Source organism: Agelaius tricolor, unplaced genomic scaffold (assembly GCF_023055355.1).
Source record: "Agelaius tricolor isolate 1412-34295 unplaced genomic scaffold, bAgeTri1.0.p SCAF_52, whole genome shotgun sequence".
In the NCBI taxonomy this organism is placed as follows: Eukaryota; Metazoa; Chordata; class Aves; order Passeriformes; family Icteridae; genus Agelaius; species Agelaius tricolor.
In genome coordinates this window covers 1,696,434-1,722,363 of record NW_027269312.1, presented here as the reverse complement: position 1 = coordinate 1,722,363, position 25,930 = coordinate 1,696,434, and the positions used below count along the sequence as shown (strand labels likewise).

At 58.8% G+C, this 25,930-nt stretch overlaps 1 pseudogene; it reads right to left on the bottom strand.

The window, feature by feature from the left end:
- The window catches only part of LOC139604549 (Fc receptor-like protein 5), a 48,063-nt pseudogene extending 28,823 nt beyond the window's left edge, over positions 1 to 19,240 (bottom strand).
- Between the last annotated feature and the right edge of the window lie 6,690 nt (positions 19,241 to 25,930).

The following is a 25,930-nucleotide window of genomic DNA, read 5'->3' as shown; positions in this document are numbered from 1 at the left end:
CTGTGGGTGAAAAAGGCCCTGTCTGTGGTTTGTTCAGCCCTGCAAGAAGCACAAACCCAAAGGGAGCCCAAGCAGTGGCTCTGTGAGGGCCTTTAATGGTTTTCAGAGCAGGGCTGGCTAGAAACTGCCCCTGCAGGGGCAGCTGTGAGGGAACCAGTCCGGAAATGCAGCAACTGATTATTTGTTCCTGTCCCCAAGGGACTGAGAATACCACAAAACAACTGCAAATCCCACACCAATCTGCTCAACAAGCTGACCTGGACCCTCCTTCTTGAACAAAACCTCCTGCCCTTTGGAACCTCATGGAAAGAATGTTTGTGTTCTGGATGTGCACACCTGAAGAGAGGGAAAAGTGTCAAAATATTGAGCAGGGGCTGCACACAAGGTGCTGGGGAACAGGGGTGTCACAGCAGGAGCAGGGAGTGCCCAGGCAGGGGAATTCAGGGCAAGCTGGAGTGGATTTACCAGGGAATCAGACCCTGAGGCACACAGGGGCATTTCCACAGCTTCTTGTGCACTGTCCCAAGCATGGACAGAGCTTCTACCCTTCCTCCATGGGAAATCAATCAATTTTCAGGGTGGGAACGAGCAAAATAGGAAGAGTTCCTAAATATGGTCCAAGAAAAGATTTCCTTAGGGGCTGGGTTGCTGCCCGGTAGGCAGGGAACAATCCCATGGAGCTGTTGGACACTCAGGGAGATTCCACCCTCTGTGTTATCCACAAGCAAACCCTGCTGTGGGATGCACCAAGGGGCTCCTAAAGGGAGCAAAAAAGTCTCATTTCTTTGTGATTTGTTTGTGTTTTTATTGTGAGGGACTTGTTGGGACAGAAAGAGTTATAAGGATTCTACAAACCAGAGCATTTTATACCTTGCCAGTTTGATTTTTGCTGAGTTTGTTCTTTATTAGGAAAATAACGGTGTGGGAAAGATTTTTGCTTTTATCCTATGGATGTGTAATTTTGTCTGAACCAATTGGGCATCAAGTGTTGCCTGGGATGGCTGAGCCAGGAAATGGGGGGACCTGACCCTGGGGTGAGTGTGGCAGGGACACAGAGACTCCCAGGACAGCCATGGGGTGCCCCAGGGTGGGGACTGTGCTGGGCTCTGGGTCACCCCAAAATCTGAGGCACCCCAGGATGGAGCTGTGACCCCCATGGCCACGCAGCCACTGCCCATCCCTGGCACCCCCATTCCCCTGGGAACCCAACCATGGGACCCCCATTGCCTTGGTCTCTCCTCCCTGGGGACCCCCATCCCAGGACTGACATTGCCCAGCCCCACCATTGCCTTGATCCCATCCCATGGGCTGCTTCTTCCCCCAGAACCCCTATTCCCGAGGGTCCCCTTTTTCCCCCTGCACCCCCAGCCCTGGCACCCACTTGCCATGACCCCAAATCCCTGGGGACCATGTTCCCACAGCACCCCCATCCCTGAATGCCCCCAGGCATGGAAACCCCAATTCCACTGGACCCCCATTCTGCTGGACACCCATCCTTGGTTCCCCACATCCCCTGAGCCCTCCAGTCCTGGAAAGACCATCCCCCACCATGTCCCCAGGCTGTCCCACCATGTCCCCAGGCTGTGCCCATCTTGTGGCCACCCTGCCCCCACCAAGGGCCACCTCCATGTTGGGACAAGATGTGACCTCGCTTCCTTCCCCTTCATCCGAAATGCCGCCAGCCAGGGGAGCGGTGGCCACAGCAGTGAGTGACAGCCAGTTGTCACAAGCCGTCCTCATGGATGGGTTTCGTGATGGTTTGTGATCTCAGAGTGCAAGAAGAACCAACACGGTCGAAGGGGGTTTGCAGTGATAATCAAAACAAATCACCTTTATTGAAATAACCACAGTTAAAATGCCTTGGGGAGGAATTGGGGGAAAGGGAAAAATAAAAGAGAAAAGAGGGAGGAAAAAGAAAAAGGTATGTAGCTACCAAACGTAGTACTGCGGTGTCCTTTGGTGTCCAGCCGATGGAGTTCACCAGGTCACGTCCAGGGAGATCTCAGGGGTGCAGTCCATCTGCACTCTAATAATACCCTTTTTTGATGGGGGAAGGGGAATAGATCTTGAAACCGAATCAAAGGTAGTCTATTGTATCCTTGGGGAAAAGAATGGTATTTGGAAAGGGTACACACAGTCCATATTCTCTGTAGTGGGCAAGAGCCATTGTCTTCATGGTCCAATGCTCCCACCTGCAACATCCATCTTGCTTTGGTCACCTTGCCTCCCCTTGCACACCTCCCTGGTTGGGGGTTTCAGTCCCAGGCCTTGGAAAGTATGAGAGGGGGCCTTCTCACATAGGGGTTTCATGTCTGGGTTTTTCTCTGCTGAAGAGGCTTCTTACATTTCAGTTTGTCTGTCACGGTGATTGCAAACGAGCCAGAGGGGTCTTCTTAGGAGGACCACCCAGAGCTCAGGAGAAGTTCAGCCAGGCCAAGAGAAAAATCCCACAGCTATTGTTGCAAAAGGTCAGAATGTCCTTCTTTCTTCTTGTTGAGCTCAGTGTAGCATATAGTAAATACACCTGTGAAAACAAAACTTTGACAATGCTCTCAGGTCTTATGGCCTGGCTGACATATGACTTTCTCCTACAGGGATAGACAGGGGGGTCTTTTCTTCAGTGTTCCCCTAATGATGATCATGTGGCAGATGAGGGATATTTCAGACAGACTCTCACACCAGTCCACATGGCTGGCAACACTGGGATGGCTGGGATGGTGATGCTGTTCCTTTGGGGTGAGTGCCCTGGGCATGGGCCTGAAAGCCTGGGGATGAGGAGGGGAGGGAGCAAAGGGGGGCAGCAGGGTCCCCTGAGGTCCCAAGTGCCAGCAGTGCCAGTCCGTGTTAGCCACAGTGGACATTGGTTGGACTGGGGATGTAGGGTGACTTTGGGGACAAGAACAGGGGGCCAGAATTTGGGGATGGGGATGTGGGGACAGGAATGTGGGGACTGGCACCTTTGGGCTCCGGTAGCTGTGGGGATAGGGTGGGGGACAAGGGAACTGGGATGCAGGGACAGAAGGGGACAAGTTCCTGTTCCCAAGGTATCTGTGCCACACAGATGTGGTGCACAGGTGGCTGTGACACAGAAATCTCCCCCTGCTTTGCCAAATCTTTTGGTGGCCACCCCCACACACTTTCTCACAAGAACGGCTGTCCCCATGGGGACACTTTGGGGACAGCCCCCACACCCCGTGACCCATGAGCCTCTGTCCCTGCAATGCCACCCCCACCCAGCCCTGTCCCTTCTCCCTTCCAGCCCAGACCCTCGGCCTCACTGGTGAGTCCTCGGGGGATGCCATGGCCCCACCCCACTGTCCCCAGCCCCACACTGGCCCTGGCAGGCTGGTGTCCCCTGTCACCCACAGGTGCCCAGACCACCCAGCTCCTCGTGGAGCCGCCTTGGAGACCTGTGATGCTGTGGGACCGGGTGACACTGACCTGCCAGGGTTTGGAGACCGCTGGTGCCACGACCTGGTACAAGGACAGGAAGCGATGGGGGCATCAGGGACCTGACCATTTCACTTTCACCGAGAGTGGCACCTGTGAGTGTGACAGACCTGGCACCAGGTTCAGCCCCCCTGTGACTGTCTTATATGGTTAGGGAGGTTTGGGTGTCCCCCAGCCTGGCACCCACAGTGACTCCAAGGGGTCTGGGTGGGCTCTGCTCCATGGGTCACCTCCTGTGTGACCAGAGCCCATCCCCTGCTCTGGGGACATTCCAGAGCATCCCAGACCGGGGGGATCCCAGTGTTGGCATTGGGAACCCCTGGTGCACTGGGTGTGACCCAGTGGGGAGGTCTTGGTGCCATGGGATGTGACAGGATCCCTCTGTCCCCCAGACGGGCTGGTGCTGCAGGTGCCTGCGCAGGCGCTGCTGGAGGGGGACACGGTGACCCTGCGCTGCTCGGTGCAGGTGGGCTCAACACCTCTCACCTTCACCTGGTTGCACAATGGCCAGGAGGTGGCCCGGGGTCCCCTCCTGGAGCTCAGGGACATCAATGTGGGACATTTGGGCACCTACTGGTGTGTGGCCACCAACCAGCTGGACCTGCACTGCGTGTTCCAGGCACCCAGCACTGAGCTGGTCGTGGCTGTGACACTGCAACAAAGGTGGGGCCACACGGGGTCATCAGGGAGTGCAGGACACCCAGGGTTCAGGGTAACCCTGATGTGTCCCCTTCTGTTACTTGCAGTGGCCACAAGGGTCGGTGGGGCCCTTTTGTTCCTAGTCCTGCTCATGGGTGTCATTGTAGCCTGGCGCCCGTGGCACCACCTAGGTGGGTGACAATGGGGGGACAGGGGTCCCAGGGAGCTGTAGAGACCCCCAAAGTTGGGGAGCAATAGGGCAGCACGCACAGCCCCATATTTGTGACCTTTGCTGGGGGTGCTGATGGGGTTTGGGGAGGTGCTGGAGGGTCCTGTGGGGATGTTGGGGGTTCTTTCAGGGGCCCTGGGGGTAATTGGGGGGGTCTCTATCCCTGCTGGGCTTTGGATATTGAGGCTGAGTTGGTAGGGGGCACTGGGGAGGTTCATGGATTCTGGGAGCTCCAGAGATGTTTGGGGGTCCTGAGGAAAATTGAGGGTCCTGTGGGGGTTCAGCAATCCTGACAGGGGTCAGAGCCCTGGGAACCCCCACAGTCACCCCTCCCCTCTTTGCTTTGAAGCTGCCAGGAAGCAGCAAGAACGGTGAGTGGGGGTCTCAAACCACACTCTCCCCTTTTACCACAACCCCCAAGACCTCCCATTCCCTCCCCCACATCCCTTTTATTGTCTCAGGGCCCCCCCCGGATCACCCGGCCCCACCAGAGCAGGGGGAGGTGCTGTACACCCACGTCGTGGTCACCAAGAGGGCAGGGGGTGAGTACGGGGGGGACACACGCAGAGGGACACGTCACCCACCAGTGTCACCCCACCCAGATCCCACAGCCTGTGTCTCTCGCAGCATCCCACTGTGCCACCACCCTCCAGGATCCCCAGGTGACCAACGCGGAGCTACGGGGACCCCAGGGGCAAACATGAGAACCCGGTGACATCTATGGGAATATGCTGTGACACTGGGGGGAACTGGGGGCACTGGGGGTCCCCACCCATGGGCACCCTCTCGTGTCTGTGCTGCCACTAAAAGCTGCCCCTCCTGCTCCCCGTGGGGGCACAAAGATGCCAAAGAGCTGAGAGAAGAACAATTTGCTGAAACAGCAATGAGAGAGAATGAAACCAACAGCAACTGCAACAAGGCTGAGAGTCCAAATGGTCACGCAAGGACCGATTTCCAGGGAAAGCCACAACGAGGAACAAACCCCAGATGTTTCCCTCAGCACGTTTCTCCACCAGAGGAACTGGTAGGGCCCTGGACCTTGCTTGCTCTGGTGGCCAAAGCGGCCTTCAGGAGGCTCTGGATTCTCTTGTTCCCGGTCCCTAACACTCTCCTCTGCTGTGTTCCCCTCACGATGATCTCACAAAGGCCCAAGGGGCGTTCTGGAGTCTCCCCTATTGCCAGGGTAGTCGGGATCAAGCCATGGTACAGGGCGGATTGTCAGAGACAGGAAAATTTGATGACTGGAGACATTTTGGGACAACTGTGTTTGGCAGGGGTGGGTCAAGGCTTTCATTTAAATGAGAAATCTCTGTCAAGGAAAGAGGGAATTTTCTCGGAATGGAAAGAAGACCCATGTCTAAAATTTTTTAAATTTGAAAAATGATGAGGCTTGCAGGCCAAAATGTGGGAAAAGGAATAATAGCTCTTTACCGGGAAATTTATAAAGCAGAACAGAAGAAAACAACACAAGCCCAGAACTTTCCCTCCCGCTCAGCGCTGTTGGTTTTTGTGGCAGTTATAACCGCGGCCAGCAGGGGGCGCTGCAGGGAGCACTCCCGGCCAGCAGGGGGCGCCCTGCTCCAGCTCCATCCCCTCAGGGGCCATGGCGGCCTCGGCCGGGAGGGAGGAGGGCAAATCGCTCCTTTTGCAAACTCACGGCCACCAATCGGTCCCGGCACCACCACCGGCAGCGGGCAGAAGCCGCCAAGGCAGCAGGTTGGATCCCAGTGCCCACTGGCAGCGTAGCAGTGTCCCGGGGCAGGCAGACGCCCTGTGAAACACCCGCGACCGCTCTCCATGATCCGGAATGGAAGGAAGGCAGAGCCTGACCCCAGGCAGGTCTCGGGTCCACAGCAGCACCTCTGGTGGCTTTACACCACAATTCCTGCAAACCCTCAGCCTTTCACACAGGTGAGGAGGGCAGGGATGGAGCAGCTTTGGGGACACCTGGAATCCAGACAGGGTCACTCCCCACAATGGCCAGAGTTCCTGCTTGATATTTCCACACTTTTCTCTCTTATCTGATGACCACAGCCTGAGGCCAAACATTCTTTCCATCAGGTTTCAGAAGGCCACCGGTTTTGTTCAAAATGAAGGCCCACTTCAGCTTGTTAAGCAGAGAGTTGTTGTCTTTGCAGTAGTTCTGGGGCTCCCTTAGTCCCTTGCCAAGAGGGACAAAATGATCAATTGCTGCATTTCTGGACTGGTTCCCTCTCAGCTACCCCTGCAGGGGCAGTTTCCAGCCAGCCCTGCTCTGAAAACCATCAAAGGTCCTCGCAGAGCCACTGCTTGAGCTCCCTTTGGGCTTTGTGCTTCTTGCAGGGCTGAGCAAACCACAGGCAGGGCCTTTTTCCACCCACAGAATTCTCACCTTGCAGCAGCTCTAAAGCTGCCAGAATCAAAGCCAAGGGGGCAGGGGAGATCCTCATGTCCTGGCTGCCACCTGGGGCTGGGCAGAGCAGGGCTGGCCAATGGCCATCCCTGTGCAGTGGGGCTGGGCCATGGCTGGGCCCCGGCTGGGCCCCAGTATTAAATGGACACCCCAACAACATCAGCCACTCCACAATACACATCACTGTCCCAACACTAAAAACATCACAATATTTAATCAACAATATCATCAATAATGTAATATCAATTCATATAATACCCAGCATAAGTCAGCTTCCATTAACTTGTTTCTCACAGTACATACCAGTAAAGAACTCCTCTTCCTGTTCCCACATCTTTGCCTAAAAGCCCTGTAATTTCAATGTTACAATAATTCAGAGTGAGGGGGGTTGTATTTTCCATTCCAATGGAGGTTCCCACCTTGTTCAGCTTCCTTGACAGAGCAGAACAAAGAAACATCATTTCTGCCTGTTTAACAAAAGAGTTGCATTTTTATCCCAGGAGCAGGGAACCACGTCCTGCACCCCTTTGGAACTGGGACGGGCACCAGTAAGCCACCTTAGTGGGAGCACTGGGAGGGGGATTGCAGAGCCACTAAGCACACTGGGGTTAAGAGGAACAAATCTGAATTTTATTTATGTCTTAACATATGCTACACATGACTGAATAATTACTCTGTGGTTGTCCATGTGCTGGGAGCCCTGTCCCTGGCGAGGCATCACACAAAAGAGAATCAGGGGAGAGAAAGCTTCAGTGATCTGGCTGTGAGTGACCCACACTGGCTGGTGGGACAGATGCCCGGGAAAAATGTCTGTGAAAAAATGCCCAGGAAATCCGGCTGTGGGAGGAGCCTTTGCAAATCAAAGCAGCAAACTGTGACACAAAAGGAGCGTTTTGCTTTGGGTTTCTTGGAGGGATCAGGGGCTTGCTCAGAGGGTCAGCTTGGCCCTCCTCCCCTGTGGGATTGACATTCTCTGAACGTGGGAGAAGCAGTGAGAGAAGCAAAGAATGATCCAAAGAGTTCTTATCTCAGTTACTGCTCCTGTGTTTTTCACAAGTGGAATGCATTGTGGAAGATTGTTTACCTGAAGGGAATTGGTAATTGGATTCTGGTGTGAGTGTTTTGATTCACTGACCAATTGAATCCAGGTGTGTGTGTGTGGGGACTGTTGGCTGACAGTCATGAGATTGTGTGCAGTGGAGTGCAGTTGAGTGCTTGGCAGATTCAGTTTAGATGTAATGTAATATGGCATAGAATAATAGAGTATAATAAAGTAAACAATTAGCCTTCTGAAAAGATGGAGTCAGATGCATCACTCCTCCCAGTTGTCAGGCAAAAATATCACGATACTCCCCCTCCTCACCTTTTCCTCCCGGTGGTCCTTCTTCCCTGTCCGCACCTGTTCTTCCCTGCTTCACTGCTTCCCCGAGGCAGCTCATTCCTGCTCCTCCTGGACGTTCCTTCATTGCTTCCCCGATGGAGCGGATGCTGCCTGCGCCCACCCGCCGCCCCTGCCGCGTTTCCCACGCTGCCCACAGCCCCGAGCCTGCTGCACCTGCCCAGGGCAGCCCCAGCCCGCGGCAGCCAGCCCAGAGCCACCAGTGCCCAGCACCAGCCCGCAGCCAGCCCGCAGCAGCCCCTGCAGCCATCGCTCGCAATGCCAGAGACACGCAGGTGCCGTCCTTGGAAATCACGCCCAGCCACTCACAAAAGCCATGTGGGCTCGCCCTGGCTTGCAGCACACACGCTCCATCTGCCGAGCTGATGCCCACAGAGCGCCCGGGCTTCTTGCGGTAACGCTGTCCCTGTCTTCTGTTTCTCTCTCTGTCCTTTTCCCTTTCTACTGCCTTCTCTTCCCCTTTGGTAAGAACCCTTACCCTCCTTTATCAATAAACAGTTCTCAGATATAATATTGCCGTGTTTGTGCTTCATTTTCATCTGAGAAACCTTTCAGCAAGAATCCTCCCCGACTCCACCTTTTAGAGTGGGATGGGAGAGGGGTAGTGGGAGGGGGAATGGGGAGCACAGGGTGCCCTGTGTAGCCTCCCCCTGACCCATGACCACCTCCCTTGGAAGGATGGGCAACCACAGGAGCCATGGAGGGAGCACCCCCAGTGTCACCCAGTGCCTCCCGCTTCCCAGAGCATCACAACTTTTGGTGTAGATTGTCATAGATGTCACTGGGCTCCCACGGTTGCCTTTGCAGCTCCATGTACGTCGCCTGAGGATCCTCCACTGAGAGTGCCAGGGGGTCTTGGGGAGCCCTGTGGGAATAAGGGGATGTGTGGAAGGGGATGGGAGGTGCTGGGGGTTTGGGTAAAAGGTGTATCATGGCTGGAGCCTGCACCCACCTTTCCTGGTGCTTCCTGGTATCTGCAAAGGAAAACTGGAGAGGTGACTTTGGAGACCCAGGGGCCCCCATCCGCCCCTGGGAATGCTGAACCACAACCAGACACACAATCCTCCCCAGGCCCCCCAGTATCCCTGATGCGCCCCCACTTGCACCAGCAGCCTGAGCCCCCAGAACCCCGAGCCTGGCAGGGAGGGGAACCCCTGATAGAACCCCCAACATCCCTGCAGGACCCTCCAACAGCTCCCAGGGATCTGAGCCATGGACACTGGGGGCTCAGCCCCTCCCAAGTCAGGGGCTGTGGGTGCCGCCCTATGGCCCCCCTTCTGTGGGGCCCTTCCCACCTCTCTACATGACCCCCGTCGCCCCCATTGTCACCCACCCACACAGTGCCAGCGGTGCCAGGCCACAATGACACCCATGAGAAGGAGCAGGAACAAAAGGGCCCCACCGACCCCTGCAGCCACTGCAAGAAACAGAGGGGGACACATCAGGGTCACCAATCCCCCCAGGGGTCCTGCACTCCCTGGTGACCCTGTGGGACCCCACCTGTGACCCAGGGTGAGCCAGGTGTCACCTCCAGGGCCACCTCTGGGCTGAGTGCCTGGAACACGCGGTGCCTGTCCTGTCCCAGCTGGTTGGTGGCCATGCACTGGTAGGTGCCCGAATGTCCCACATCGATGTCCCTGAGCTCCAGCAGGGGACCCTGGGCCACCTCCTGCCCATTGTGCAGCCAGGTGAAGGTGACAGGGGCTGAGCCCACCTGCACCGAGCAGTGCAGGGTCACGTTGTCACCTGCATGCACCTGGTGTGCCAGGGGACCAGGGGTGATGGTGGCATTGGCCACGGGCACTGTGGGGACAGAGAATGGGCTGGCACAAAGAAAGGTGGGATGAGGGTGTAATGGGTGTGGTGATCCCCAGCCCGAGGGTCCCGCTCACCCAGGACAGTGACATTCATGGGGTCACTCTCGGCCATGCTGTCCCCGTCGCTGACCCGGCACCGGTACTGGCCGCTGTCATTGTCCCCAATGTGGTGCAGCTCCAGGCGGGGTGAAATGCCCAGCGGTGCCCCCGAGCCCTCCCGGTGCCAGGAGAAGGACAGGACACCTGTCCCCACGGCCACCGTGCAGCTCAGCACCAGGCTGTCCCCAAGTGCCACCTGTCCCCCGGGGGCCTGTGCTGACAGGGACACCCCCGAGAGCAGGACCCCTGCAGGGGGACAGTGAGGGACTGGGGACCCCGGAGGGGTGGAGGACATGGAGGGGAAAGAAGGGGATTGGAGGGGAGCAGGGAGGATCCCAGTGAGCAGAAGGGGACCCTGGGAGGCACGTTGGGACCTGGGGACAATGGCGAGACCCTGTGGAAAGGGGGAGAGACCCAGGCAGGGATGGGGAACCAGACGAGAGACTGAGGAGCCTCAGAGAATGATTTGGGGTTTAGAGATGGGCGGGAGGACCCAGGGAAGGCACAGAGACCAGAGGGTAGAGCAGGGACCTTGGAAGGGGTGGGGAATCCAGGGAGGGCTGGGGAGGACAAAGAGAGGGATGAGGGATGTGCAGGGGGAACTGGGCAGTCATGGGGGAAACCAAGAGGGACTTGGGAAATTTGGGGTGACCCAGAGAGGAGTAAAGGGAGGGATGAAGGATTCAGGCAGTGCTGGGGAAACCCTCAGAGGATGTTGGGCTTCCCTGTCCCCATCCTTGCACTCATTGTGCACTGTCACTGTCACCGTCTCTGAATCTCTCCTCTGTGACGCCACCCAGCCCGTGCAGTGGTAGCGGCCACTGTGGTGCAGCCGCAGAGGGAACAGGGAGAGCTCAGTCCCATCATGGAGCCCCTCCAGCTTCTTCCCATCGTGGTAGAAGTACACATCCGTGAGTGGTTTGTTCTGCCAGCTCCGGCATCGCAGTGTCACCGTGTCCCCCTCCAGCAGCGTCCGTGCTGGCACCTGCAGCACCAGCCAGCCTGAGGGACAGAGGGGTCCTGTCACACCAGGGCCATCAGGAGGGTCATGAATGCACCAGGAGGCACCAGGAGCCGCCCATTGTGAGAGAGAAGTCTCCTTGCAAAGGGATGGTCTGGGTTGTCCCCAGAGGAGGGGATGGGCTCTGGTCACACCAGGAGGTGACCCATGGAGCGGAGCCCAACCAGAACTGTCGGGGTCCCTGTGGGTGCCAGGCTGGGGACATCCAAACCCCCCTCACCATGTAAGACTGTCACCGTAGGGCTGTGCCCGGTGCCAGGTCTGTCACACGTGTAGGTGCCACCTTCGGTGACAATGAGGCGGTCACGTCCCTGCTGCCACCAGCGCTGCCCGTCCTTGTACCAGGTGGTGGCACCAGCGGTCCCCAAGCCCTGACAGATCAGTGTCACCCGTTCCCACAGCAATGCTGGTCTCCAGGGGGGCACCACGAGGAGCTGGGTGGTCTGGGCACCTGTGGGTGACAGGGGACACCAGCCTGCCAGGGCCAGCGTGGGGCTGGGGACAGTGGGGTGGGGCCATGGCATCCCCTGAGGACTCACCAGCGATGCCGAGGGTCTGGGCTGGAAGGGAGAAGGGACAGGGCTGGGTGGGGGTGGAACCATGGGGACAGAGGCACAGGGATAGGGGGCGTGGGGGATGTGCCCAAAGTGTCCTTGTGTGACATGGACCCCTTGGGGACAGGGACACTGCGGCCACCCCTTGCTCAGGCAGGACATGGGGCACTGTGGGCACCCCTGAACTGGGGATGTCACAGCCACCCCGTGCTGGCACAGGTCACCCCCACCTGCCCCATGTTGCCTCCCCGAATCCCTGACCCCCTGTTATTGTCCCCACAGTCCTGTCCCCCTTCCCCTGTCCCCCAGCCACCCCATGGCTCCAGTGACCTCATGCTCTGGCTCTGCTGGCCTTGGGGACCTCAGAGGACACCACAGCCCCCCTGTGCCCCCTCCCCTCCCTATCCCTGGGGTGTCAGGCCCGTGCCTGGGGCACTCACCCCACAGGAGCAGCGCCACCTTCCCAGCCATCCTGGTGTCCCCAGCCATGTGCACTGGCTGTCACTCGCTGCCGGGGGTGGCTGTCCCTGTCCCCCCGGTGGTGGCTCTTTGGCCAAAGGGGAAGCAAGTGAGGTCAGGTCTTGTCCTCATGTGTTGGTGGCCTCTGGTGGGGGCTGGGTGGCCACAAGCACAGGATCATGGGGATGTGGCCATGGGGACAGCTGTGGGAAGGGTGCAAACAGTCTGGGGACAAGGCTGGGTGGACAAAGTGGGACATGGGTTTCTCACGAGTGGGGAGCTCAGGGGTTTGGGGAGCCAGGGATGGGGTGCCAGGGAATGGCGGTCCTGAACTGGGGGAGTTACTGGGAATGGGGGTGCCATGGGAATGGGGGTGCCCAGAGCTGGGGGGAGTCAGGGATGGGAGTCCCAGGGGGACGTGGGCTCCAGGGATTTTGGGTCATGGGATGGGGATGCTGGGGGAATAGTGGATCCTGTGGGAATGGAGGTCCTGGAAGAATCAAGGTCCTGGGGAAAGGAGGATTTCAGGGGATGGAATGAACTGGAGAGGGTTCCTTGGGAGTAGGGTGCTGGGCCATGGAGATCCTGGGGAATGTCAGTACTGGGATGGGGGTTGCAGAGGGGAGAGACACAAGAAATGGGGGTCCCATGATTTGATTTCCAGGGGAATGGAGGTCACGGGGATGGGCAGTGGCTTGGTGAGCCCGTGGTTCACAGCTCCTTCCCTGGGTGCCTCAGATTTTGGGGTGACCCAGGGCCCCGTCCTGCCCCCACAAGGTGCTGGCAGCCCGGGGGTCACTCCAGACAGACTCTGAGGTGCTCTGGGTCTGTGTCCCCCCAGCCCCCAGGGACTTTTCCCTCTCTTTTTTTCCATTTCCATCATTTTACCCCTCAATTTCACAAGTCCCCAGTTTGTGCCCTGATGATCCTGGTGGGTACCTGAGCAGGGAAGGCGTTGGGGAAAGCCCAGGGTGGGGGAAGCAGGGGTGAGGGGTCTGCAGGGAGGGCTGGGGAGGCTGTGGGGGATGGGGGTGTCCAACTGTGCCCTCCCCAACACTTTCACTTTCTCTCTGCTGCAGAAAAAGGAAGAGGCCGTTTGTGCTGAGTGTCACACGGGGGGGAGAGGGGGGGCAGGTTCTGTCCTGGGGGGGCACATCCAGGGGGCTCCTGTCCTGGGGGGATCCTGTCCCAGGGGACACATGCTGGGCAAGGGGCTCCTGTCCTGGGGGATGACAGCTCTGGAGGGGTCCAGACTTCTCCTTTCTTGCTCGTCCCCTGCTGAATCTGAGCCAGCAAGAGCAGCTGGGGAATGGAGCCCCAGGCAGGAAGGAGCTCCCAGACTCCTGCTCCTTGAAGGCACTGGCCATCCAAGGGTGGGGCCCAGCCATGGCCCAGCCCCACTGCACAGGGATGGCCATTGCCCAGCCCTGCTCTGCCCAGCCCCAGGTGGCAGCCAGCACCTGAGGGTCCCCTCCGCCCTCTTGGCTTTGATTCTGGCAGCTTTAGAGCTGCTGCAGAGGTGAGAATTCTGTGGGTGGAAAAAGGCCCTGCCTGGGGTTTGTTCAGCCCTGCAAGAAGCACAGAACCCAAAGGGAGCCCAAGCAGTGCCTCTGGGAGGGCCTTTGATGGTTTCCAGAGCAGGGCTGGCTAGAAACCGCCCCTGCAGGGGCATCTGAAAGGGAACCAGTCTGGAAATGCAGCAATTGATCACTTTGTCCCTGTCCCCAAGGGTCTGGGAGAGCCCCAGAACTACTGCCAATCCCACACCAAGCTGCTCAACAACCTGGCCTGGACCCTCCTCCTCCTCCCTGCCTTGCCATGGATGGACAGTGCCCGGATGCCCCGCACCCACCACAGCTGCTCTCTCACTGCCCTCCACACCTGGATGGGGAGAGAAAATTGAATGAAAGGTTCCTGGGTTGAGACAAGGACCAGGAGAGATCACTCATCAAATCCTGTCATGGGCAAAACTGCCTCGGAATTAGAGATATGAATTGAATTTATTGCTGACAAAATCAGAACAGGATAAGAAGAAATCAAATAAACCCTTCCATACACCTTCTCCCTGTTATGAATAACTATGTAGTCATTGGTTTTCACTACTATATTGGTTTTTCCAAATTATTTTGGTATAATACAGTTTGTAATCACTTTTTAACTGCTTTTGATACACTACAATTTTTGTCAGCCTTTTACCCTAATCCCTGTGTAAAATATATATTTATAGTGTAATAAATATATTCTAGTTTAGGCACTCACAAAGTATCAAGATAAAGACAATGGGCTGTGTTTTACAACATTAACTGTTGCAGAAGTAGCTAATACCTTTCTTTGTGTAACTGACAATGGTGAGAATAACTCAGATAATTTTGTGAAATAACTAATGTTAATTTAATGTACTAGTGGATTATCTTATCTGTATGAGAAGAACACATTGAAAAGTAGTGAGTAAATAAACATCAAAAAAGAGAATGCAAAGAGGAATTTAGCACTGACCCTTCATTTATCAAGAACTGTCAAACCACAGAACAGGGGGGACTTGTGAGAATAGAAAATATTTAAATTTAATCTACAGTATGGTGTGTACTTTATGAAAATTAATCAAGGGTGAAACTAAGCAAAAGAATTCCCAGAACATGTAAACTGGAAAGAGTGTTTAAATATGTATAACCCTCCTGAGTATGTATTTATCCAATACAATGAAAAGGTATGTAAGGAGCATTGTTGTAGTTAACTGTAGGCCTCTGGCAGTTGCCAAGCACCCAGCCCGCTGTTTACTGTCCCTTTTATCCCTTATTAAACATTTACAAATTTTAAAGAGTGAGCCTTGTTTCTCACACAGTTTAATCAAACGTGTCATTTTGTGCACAATAAGAGGGAAAAACATTGTGTGCCCCCCTGGCTCTGGGAGGGGGAATGAGGAGCCCTGTGGGTGCTGTGAAGAGGAAGAAGAGACCCCTGAGGGGAATCGATGCCCCCAGTGTCCCCAGTGTCACAGCACATCATCGTAGTCACAGGGGTCCCACTGTCCCTCGTGGGGTCCCAACAGCTCCGTGTTGGTCACTTGTGGATCCTGAGGTGGGGCAGGGCTGGGGGACACCCGTGGGGGCCCTGAGAGAGACACCGGTTGTGGGGATCTGGTTGGGGGGGTGACACCTGTGGGTGACGTGTCCCTGTCCCCCCCTGTACTCACCCTCTGCCCACTTGGTGCCCCTGATGTGGGTGTTGAGCACAGCCCCCTCCTCCACAGGGGTGTCCTGTGGGGATAAGGGGGGGTGTGGGTGGTGTCTGGGGAGGGGGAAAGGGGAGTTCCAGCCTGAGCCCCCCACTCACCTGTCCTGGAGCTTCCTGGAAGCTGCAAGGGAAAGGGGAGGGGGTGACCTTCCTGAGACCTTGCAGCTCCAACCACCCACGGGACCCGCAAATCCCCACTGCAGCCCCAATTCCCGATGGATCCCTGACTCCCTCCGGAGACTCTGAGCACCACTGAACACCCCAGAACTTCTGCATCACTGCAGTGCCTCCAGTCCTCCTGGTGCCCCCAACCCTCTGAGCCCCTAGAACCCCAAGCCTGGCAGGGATGGGCACCCCCAAACTCCCATAGGACCCCAGAAAGATCCCCCAACATCCCTGCACAGACATCCAGGAGCTCCCCAAATCCTTCAGGAGCTCCCAGTGCCACCCCAATGTGCCACAAAGCCCACCCAGCAATGATCCTGGAGCCCAACCAAGACCCTCCAAATTGCTCCCACATCCCCCAGGACCCCCAGCTGAGGTCACTGCAGTCTCAGTGTCCCCCAGCTCAGGGGCCCTGGGTGCTGCCGATCTCTGCCACCATTCTGGGGCTTCCCCTCACTCCAGGACCCCCATCCCCCCCATTGTCACCAACCTGGCGGTGCCAGCAGTGACAGCCCCCGATGACAGCCAGGAGCAGGAGCAGGAACAGGAGGGTCCTGCCGACATTCACAGCCACTGCTGGGGACAGAGGGGACACATTGGGGTCACCCTGAACCCAGGGGGTCTTGAACATACTGGTGACCATATGTGACCCCACCTGTGACCCAGGGTGAGCCAGGTGTCACCTCCAGGGCCACCTCTGGGCTGAGTGCCCGGAACACGCGGTGCCCGTCCTGTCCCAGCTGGTTGGTGGCCATGCACTGGTAGGTGCCCGAATGTCCCACATCGATGTCCCTGAGCTCCAGGAGGGGACCCCAGGACACCTCCTGTCCATTGTGCAGCCAGGTGAAGATGACAGGGGCTGAGCCCACCTGCACCGAGCAGTGCTGGGTCACGTTGTCACCTGCATGCACCTGGTGTGACAGGGGACTGGGGGTGATGGTGGCATTGGCCACAGGCATAGTGGGGACACAGACAGGGCTGACAAATGGCAGGGTGGGATGGGAGTGCTCTGGGTGCGGTCATCCCCAGTTCGAGTGTCCCGCTCACCCAGGACGGTGACATTCAGGGGGTCACTCTCAGCCGTGCTGTCCCCGTCGCTGACCCGGCACCGGTACTGGCTGCTGTCATTGTCCCTAATGTGGCGCAGCTCCAGGTGGGGGCTGGTGCCAGGCAGTGCCCCCGAGCCCTCCCGGTGCCAGGAGAAGGACAGGGCACCTGTCCCCATGGTCACTGAGCAGTTCAGCACCAGGCTGTCCCCGAGTGCCACCTGTGCCCCAGGGGGCTGCACTGACAGGGACACCCCCGAGAGCGGGACCCCTGCAGGAGAGGGGGACACCAGGGAACAGTTAGGGACCCAGGGGGTTCAGGGAGGGGCAGGGGAACTCCAGTGATGGAGAGCGGGCGCAGACATGGGGGGCCGGGGGGGGGCGGGGGGCAGTGCTTAGAAAGGAACCCTGAGGGATGGGGGGGGTCCGGGAGGGAACACCAGGAGAGGGAGGTGGGCAACACCAGGGCAGGTATGGGGACCCTGGGAGGGGAGGGTGTGATCTGGGGAATGTGCGGAGAACTCAGAGAGGGGTGATGGGACCCAGGGAGGGGTGAAGGGACCCAATGTGGGATGGAGGGAAACACGAGCCAGGAATGGGGGGATTGGGGGAAGGACCCGGGGCAGCAATGGCAGGACACAGAACCGGTGCCAGGGAAGGATGGGGGTACCCATGTACGTGCAGTGAACCTGGTGAGGGACCCAAGAAAGGATGGTGGGAGCCAGGGAGGGATCCGGGAAAGGTTGGGTACCCCAGAGCAGGCATCAGGGAGGGCTGGGCGATGCCAGGCACTGTGGGGGACCCAAGGAGGCTGTGGGGGCTCCCCGTGCCCATCCCCGCACTCACTGTGCACCGTGACGCGGAGCCGGGTGCTGCTCTTCCTCACGGCCCCACCCTGGGAGTGCACCTCACAGCCATAATTCCCCGAGTGGGAGACCCCCACGGCAGGCACCAGCAGCTGCGGGGACCCCTGCGGGCCCCCCACCACCTGCCTGTCCTGGCAGAACACGTGCAGGAGGGGGGCTTGGGGCCGCAGGGGGCTGGGGTTGCTGAGGCAGCTGAGAGTCAGAGGGGACCCCTGGGTGGGCTTGGGGGAACCCCGCAGCACCAGCACCGAGAAGAGCTCTGGGAAGGAGAGGGGAGGTGAGGACTGTGGCTCTGAATCCACTGGGAAGTGGCTTTGGGGTTGTCAAGATATTGGAGTTCCAGCCATGGGGTTGCTCACCATGCACTGTCACTGGCACTGCTGCTGACCGGGACTGCCAAGACCCCACCAAGCCCTCACATCGGTAGCGGCCGCTGTGGTGCAGCTGCAGGGGGGACAGGGACAGCTCAGTTCCCCTGAGGGACCCCCCCGAGATCCTTCTCATCCCGGTAAAATCGCACCCTGCTGAGATGGTTTTCCTGCCGGCCCCGGCAGCACAGTGTCACTGTGTCCCCCTCCAGCAGTGCCCGTGCTGGCACCTGCAGCACCAGTGGGTCTGTGGGACAGGAAGGTCACATCTCTCTGATGAGGCCATTCTGAGGTGGGTGCCCATAGCACCAGGGACATCTGGGTGCTCTGGAGTGCACTGGGCTGCACTGGGATGTCCCTGTGTGCAGGGCACAGGCTCTCGCCACATGAGGGGTGTGAGGCCTCCCATGGAGTGGAGCCCACCCTGACCTCTCATGGGCCACCCTGATCATTAAAGATCCACCCTCACCATCTAAGACTGTCACGGAGGGGCTGTGCCTGGTGCCGGGTCTGTCACATGTGTAGGTGCCACTCTCGGTGACAGTGAGGTGTTCAGGTCCTTCCTGCCACCAGTGCTGCCCATCCTTGTACCAGGTGGTGGCACCGGCGGTCCCCGAGCCCTGGCAGGTCAGGGTCACCCGGTCCCACAGCACCGCCAGCCTCCAGGGGGGCTCCACCAGGAGCTGGGTGGTCTGGGCACCTGTGGGTGACAGGGGACTCCAGCCTGCCAGGGCCAGCGTGGGGCTGGGGACAGTGGGGTGGGGCCATGGCATCCCCTGAGGACTCACCAGCGAGGCCGAGGGTCTGGGCTGGAAGGGAGAAGGGACAGGGCTGGGTGGGGGTGGCACTGCAGGGAAGGAGGCACCAGGGTACAGGGTGTGGTGGCTGTCCCGAAAAACTGTCCCTGTTGGGACAGCATTTCTTGTGGGAAAGTGTGTGTGGGTGGTCTCAAAAAGATTTGGAGAGGCAGGGGGACATGTCTGTGTCACAGCCACCTGTGCACCAAATCCCTGTGGCACAGACACCTTGGGAACAGGGACACTGAGGCCACCCTGGGCTGAGGCAGAACATGGGGACACTGTGGACACCCCTGGCACGAGGACACCACAGAAACAGCCCATGCTGGTTCAGGTCACCCCCACCAGCTCATGATCCCATCCCCATGGCCACATCCTCGCGGTGCTTGTCGCTTTCTGTCCCTGCATCCCAGTTCCCTTGTCCCTATCCCCAGAGCTACCCAAACCCAAAGGTGCCAGTCCCCTCATTCATGTGCCCACATCCCCATCCCCAAATTCCTGCCCCCCTATTCCTGTCCCCAAAGCTGCCCTACATCCCCAGTCCCACCAAGGTCCACTGTGGGTAACATGGACTGGCACTGCTGCCATTGGGGACCCCAGAGTACCCTGCAGCCCCCCTGTGCCCCCTCCCCTTCCCATCCCCGGGGTGTCAGGCCCATGTCCGGGGCACTCACCCCACAGGAGCAGCGCCACTTTCCCGGCCATCCCGGTGTCCCCAGCCATGTGCACTGGCTGTCACTCGCTGCTGTGGCCACCGCTCCCCTGGCTGGCGGCTCTTTGGATGAAGGGGAAGGAAGCGAGGTCAGGTCCCGCCCTCATGCGTAGGTGGCACCTGGAGGGGTGGGGAGAGTGGGGACAGGCTGGGGACACGGGTGGGTGGGACAAAGTAGGACATGGGGTTCCCAGGAGTGGGGGGCTCGGTGGGTTTGGGGAGGCAGGAATGGGGTCACTGGGAAATGGGGTGGTGAGGAGGGGGAATGTCCGGCGATGGGTCTGCCATGGGAATGAGCGTCCCCATAGCTGGGGGGACTCAGGGATGGGAGTCCCAGGAGAATATGGGCTCCAGGGAATTGAGTTCATGGGATGGGGGAATAGTGGGTCCTAGGAGGATTTCAGGGGATGGAATGAATGGGAGGGGTTTCCTTGGAAATGGGGTCCCGGGCCATGGAGATCCTGGGGAATGTCAGTATTGGGATGGGGGTTGCAGAGAAGGTGGAACATAAGGAATGGGGGTCCCATGTTTCGGTTCCCAGAGAATGGGGGTGCCAGGGATGGGCAGCGGCTGGGTGAGCCCATGGGTTGCAGCTCCTTCCCTGGGTGCTTCAGATTTTGGGGTGATCCAGAGCTTAACATAGCCCCCACAAGGTGCCGGCGGCGTGGGGATTACCACAGACAGATCCCGAGGGGCTCTGGGTCTGTGCCCCTCCAGACCCCAGTGACTTTTCCCTCTCTTTATTCCATTTTCACCATTTTACCCCTCAATTTCAGAAACCCCCAGTTTGTGCCTTGATGATCCTGGGGGGCACCTGAGCAGGGAATGGGCTGGGGAGGCTGTGGGAGATGGGGGAGTGCAGCTTTTACCGCCCCAACGCTTTCACTTTCTCTGTACTGCGGCAGAAGGAAGAGGCTGTTTGACACGTTTGTCACATGGAGGGGGGGTTCTGTCCTGGGGGGGGCACATCCAGGGGGCTCCTGTCCTGGGGGGATCCTGTCCCAGGGGGACACATGCTGGACAAGGGGCTCCTGTCCTGGAGCATGGCAGATTCGGAGGGGTCCAGACTTCTCCATTCTTGCTCGTCCCCTGCAGGATCTGAGCCAGCAAAAGCAGCTGGGGAATGGAGCCCCTGGGCAGGAAGGAACTCCCAGACTCCTGCTCCTTGAAGCCAGAGGCCACCCAAGGGTGGGGCCCAACCATGGCCCAGCCCCACTGCACAGGGATGGCCATTGCCCAGCCCTGCTCTGCCCAGCCCCAGGTGGCAGCCAGCACCTGAGGGTCCCCCCTGCCCCCTTGGCTTTGATTCTGGCAGCTTTAGAGCTGCTGCAGAGGTGAGAATTCTGTGGGGGGAAAAAGGCCCTGCCTGGGGTTTGTTCAGCCCTGCAAGAAGCACAGAACCCAAAGAGAGTACAAGCAGTGGCTCTGCTAGGGCCTTTGATATTTTTCATAGAAGGGCTGGCTAGAAACCGCCCCTGCAGGGGCAGCTGAGAGGGAACCAGTCCAGCAATTGATCATTTCTTCCTCTTGGGAAGGGACTGACAGAGGCCCAGAACAACTGCAAATCCTACAACAATCTGCTCAAGAAGTGGAGCTTGACCATTGTCCTTGAACCAAACCTGCAGCCCTCAGGATCCGCATGGAAAGAATGCTTGGATTTGGATTGTAGTGGGCAGATAAGAGAGAAATGTATGGAAATATAAGTCAGTGGATCTGCCTGTGGTCATGGAAAGGCTGTGGGGAGTGTCCCTTGCCTGGATTCCAGGTGTCCCCAAAGCTGCTCCATCCCTGCCCTCCTCACCTGAGTGAAAGGCTGAAGGTTTGCAGGAATTGTGGTGTAAAGCCACCAGAGGTGCTGTTGTGGACCCGAGACCTGCCTGGGGTCAGGTGCTGCCTTCCTTCCATTCGAGATCATGGAGAGCGGTCGCGGGTGTTGTGCACGGCGTGTGCCTGGCCCCGGGACACTGCTATGCTGCCAGTGGGCACTGGGATCCAACCTGCTGCCTTGGCGGCTTCTGCCCGCTGCCGGTGGTGGTGCCGCGACCGATTGGTGGCCGTGAGTTTGCAAAAGGAGCGATTTGCCCTCCTCCCTCCCGCCCGAGGCCGCCATGGCCCCTGAGGGGATGGAGCTGGAGCGGGGCGCCCCCTGCTGGCCGGGAGTGCTCCCTGCAGCGCCCCCTGCTGGCCGCGGTTATAACTGCCACAAAAACCAACAGCGCTGAGCGGGAGGGAAAGTTCTGGGTTTGTGTTGTTTGTTCTCTTCTGGTTTATAAATTTCCCAGTAAAGAGCTGTTATTCCTTTTCCTACACTTTTGCCTGGAAGACCCATCATTTTTCAAATTAAAAAGATTTTTAGACATGGGTCTTCCTACCATTCCAGGAACATCCTCACTTTCCTTGGTAGATATTTCTCATTTAAATGAGTTGCCAGCTGCTGGGTTCCAGTGTGGTTGGGACAGACACCCCAAGAGAAGACACGGTCAGGGACTTGGCCACCTCATGCTTTGTCCTTTAAGGCAGCTGGGCCACCAAGGGCCCTCTCCATAGCTGGCACTCCTGGTCACACGGCCACTCAGGAGGTGGCTTTGCCAGAGCATCCCACTGTCCCCAGTGTGACATGGCTGACAGACTGAGGGACAGACGGGGCCCTGTCTCACCAAAAGCAAGGCCTGACCCACCCCTGCTACACACAGGTGTTCCAAAATATCTCCAGACATCAAACTTTTCCTGTCTCTGACACCCCGCCCTGTGCCATGACCTGATCCCGACTGCCCTGGGAATGGAGGGGGTTCTGGAATTCCCACACGGCCTTGGTGACATCCTCGTGTGGGGAACAGGGCAGAGGACGGTTTTGGACAGGGAACAAGAGAATCCAGAGCCTCCTGAAGGCCACTTTGGCCATCAGAGCAAGGAAGGTCCAGAGCCCTGCCAGGTTCCTCTGGTGGAGGAAACGTGCTGGCGGGAACTGTCTGGCATTTGTTCCTTTTTGGGGGCTTTCCCTGAAAATTGTTCCTTGTGTGACAATTTGGACTCTGAACCTTATTGCTGTTGCTGTTGGTTTTATTCTCTCTCATTGCTGTTTCAGGAAATTGTTCTTCTCTCAGCCCTTTGGCATCTTTGTGCCCCCACAGGGAGGGATTGGGGCAGTTTTTTAGTGGCAGCACAGACACGAGAGGGTGCCCATGGGTGGGGACCCCCAGTGCCCCCAGTTCCCCCCAGTGTCACAGCACATTCCCGTAGATGTCACCGGGTTCCCGCGGTCGCCCCTGGGGTCCCTGCAGCTCCGCGTTGGTCACCTGGGGATGCTGGAGGGTGGTGGCACGGGGGGACACTGCGAGAGACACGGGCTGTGGGATCTGGGTGGGGTGACGCTCATTGGTGACGTGTCCCTCTGCGTGTGTCCCCCCCGTACTCACCCCCTGCCCTCTTGGTGACCACGACGTGGGTGTACAGCACCTCCCCCTGCTCTGGTGGGGCCGGGTGATCCGGGGGGGCCCTGAGGGAACAAAGGGGTTTTGAGGGAGGGAATGGGAGGTCTTGGGGGTTGTGGAAAATAGGGAGCGCGTGGTTTGAGCTCCCCACTCACCTTTCCTGGTTCTTCCTGGCAGCTGCAGAGGAAAGAGGGGAGGGGTGACTGTGGGGTCCCCAGGGCCCTGACTGCTCTCAGGATTCCTGAACTCCCATGGGACCCTCAATCTTCAACAGGACCCCCATGCATTCCTAGAGCCCCCCAGAATTCATGAACATCCTCCGTACCCCAAATCAACTCAGGCTTAAGTACCCAAAGCCCAAGAGGGACAGAGACCCCCCAAACACCCCCAAGGCCCCTGAAAGAACCCTCAACATCCCTGAACAACCCTCCTGCACCTCCCCAAGCTCTACAGCACCCCCAGCCAATGTCACAACACTGGGATTGTGAATGCCACTCTCTTGTTTCCCAATTATGGGGGCCTCTACAGTCGCCTGGGACCCCCGTCCCCCCATTGTCACCCACCCACACGGTGCCACCAGTTCCAGGCCACAATGACACCCACTAGCAGGAGCAGGAACAAAAGGGCCCCACCAACCCCTGCGGCCACTGCAAGAAAAAGAGGGGGACACATCAGGGTCACCCATCAGCCCAGGGGTTCTGCACTCCCTGGTTACCCTGTGGGACCCCACCTGTGTCCCTGTGTGTCCCTGTGTCCTGCTGTGTCACGTCCAGGACACCGGGGGTGATGGTGGCATTGGCCACGGGCACTGCGGGGACAGAGACAGGGCTGAGGGCACAGGGTGGGGCTGGCAGCCGGTGTGGGGGGACAGGGATGGGGGACTGGTGTGATGGGGGATGTCAGGAATGGGGTCATAACACAGAAGGGTGTGGGCACAAGGGGAGTAATAGAAGGACCAAGGAAATTTTTGTTGGGGACTTGGAGATGCCCAAACAGGGGACCCGAGGTGTCTGTGGGGGCTCCCTGTGCCCATCCCGCACTCCCTGTGCACCATGACATGGAGCCTGGTGCTGCTTTTCCCCACATCCCCCCACCTCAGGGTGCAGCTAGCAGCTGTAATTCCCCGAGTGGGAGACCCCCACAGCAGGCACCAGCAGCTGTGGGGACCCCTGCGGGTCTCCCACCATCTTTCCATCCCGGTAGAACACGTGCAGGAGGGGGGCTCGGGGCCGCAGGGGGCTGGGGGTGCTGAGGCAGCTGAGAGTCAGGGGGGCCCCCAGGATGGGCTCGGGGGGACCCTCCAGCACTGGCACTGAGAAGAGCTCAGGGAAGGAGAGGGGAGAGGGAATTTTGGCCCCGAGTCCCTGGGGAGGGGCTGTGGGGGCGTTGGGGTGGGGACTTTGTGGTGCTCACCGTGCACTGTCACTGTCACTGGTGGTGACTCCCTCCACCCCCAGGATCCCACCTTGCCCCTGCAGCTGTAGTGGCCACTGTGGCTCAGCTGCAGAGGGGACAGGGACAGCTCAGTGACATTGGGGAACACCCCCAGTTCCTTCCCCTCCTGGTAGAAGGACACCGAGGTGACCGTGCTGTTCCGCCAGCCCCGGCAGCGCAGTGTCACCGTGTCCCCCTCCAGCAGCGCCCGCGCCGGCACCTGCAGCACCAGATCATCTGGGGGACAGAGGGGATTCATCACATCACAGGGATGTCAAGGGTCCCGCTGACATCGGGACCCTCACTGAGTCACACCCAGTGCACCGGAGGTCATCAATTCCACAAACAGGGTCCTCTCGCTCTGGGGTGCTCTGGATGTCCCCAGGGCAGGGGATGGGCTCTGGTCACACAGGAGGTGACCCATGGAGCAGAGCCCACCCAGAGTCCTTGGGGTGCCTGTGGGTGCAAGGCTGGGGACACCGAAACCCCCCCTCACCTTCTGAGACAATCACAGGGGGGCTGAGCCCAGTGCCAGGTCTGTCACAGCGGTAAATGCCTTTCATGGTGACAGTGACATTGGTGCGTCCCTGCTGCCCCCAGCGCTGCCCATTTCTGTACCAGGTGGTGGCACCGGCAGTCCCCGAGCCCTGGCAGGCCAGTGTCACCCGGTCCCACAGCACCGCCGGCCTCCAGGGGGGCTCCACCAGGAGCTGGGTGGTCTGGGCACCTGTGGGTGACAGGGGACACCAGCCTGCCAGGGCCAGTGTGGGGCTGGGGACAGCGGGGTGGGGCCATGGCATCCCCTGAGGACTCACCAGCGAGGCCGAGGGTCTGGGCTGGAAGGGAGAAGGGACAGGGCTGGGTGGTGGTGGCACCGTGGGGACAGAGGCACAGGGGTAGGGTGGGAGGGGGCTGCCCTGAAAAAGGTCTCAGTGGGGGCATTGGTGTGGCACAGATGTCTCGAGGACAGGGACACAGCAGCCAACTCATGGTCAGGCATGGGGACCCCTGTGCTGGCACAGGTCATCCCTGCCAGACCCATAGCCACATTCCCATGACCCTGTGCCCATGGTCCCATTTTGGTGGCACCTGTCCCCATGGCTCAAGCACATGGTGCTTGTCCCCTTGTTCCTGTCCCTGCATCCCTTGTCCCTCTTCCCCCGTCTCTATACCCACAGCTGCCCAAGCCCCAAGTTTCCTTCTGTAGCATCCTTGTCCCCACAACTCCATCCTCCTGTCCCTGTCCCCACATCCCAGTTCCCCTGTGTGTGTCCCGTGTTCCTGTCCCCATGGCCACCCCACAACTCTGGTCACACTGGGCTCCATGTCCTGCTGGCCTTGAGGACCCCAGGAGACCTCACAGCCCCCCTGTGCCCCCTCCCCTCCCCATTCCCAGGGTGTCAGGCCCGTGCCCGGGGCACTCACCCCACAGGAGCAGCGCCACCTTCCCGGCCATCCCGGTGTCCCCAGCCATGTGCACTGGTTGTCACTCGCTGCTGTGGCCACCGCTCCCCTGATTCGCGGCTCTTTGGATGAAGGGGAAGGAAGCGAGGTCACGTCCGTCCCCATGTGTAGGTGGCCCTTGGTGGGGGCAGGGTGGCCACAAGCTGGGCACAGGCTGTGGGCAGGGTGGGGACAGCCTGGGGACATGGTGGGGGATGCTGTTGCCAGGAGTGGGGGGCTCAAGGGATGTGGGGAACCAAGGATGGGTGTCCAGGAGAATGGGAGTCCACTGCAATTGGGGTTTCCATGCCTGGGGGGATTCAGGGATGGGGGTGCTGTGGGAACATGGTCCCCAGGGATTTGGGGTCATGGCAA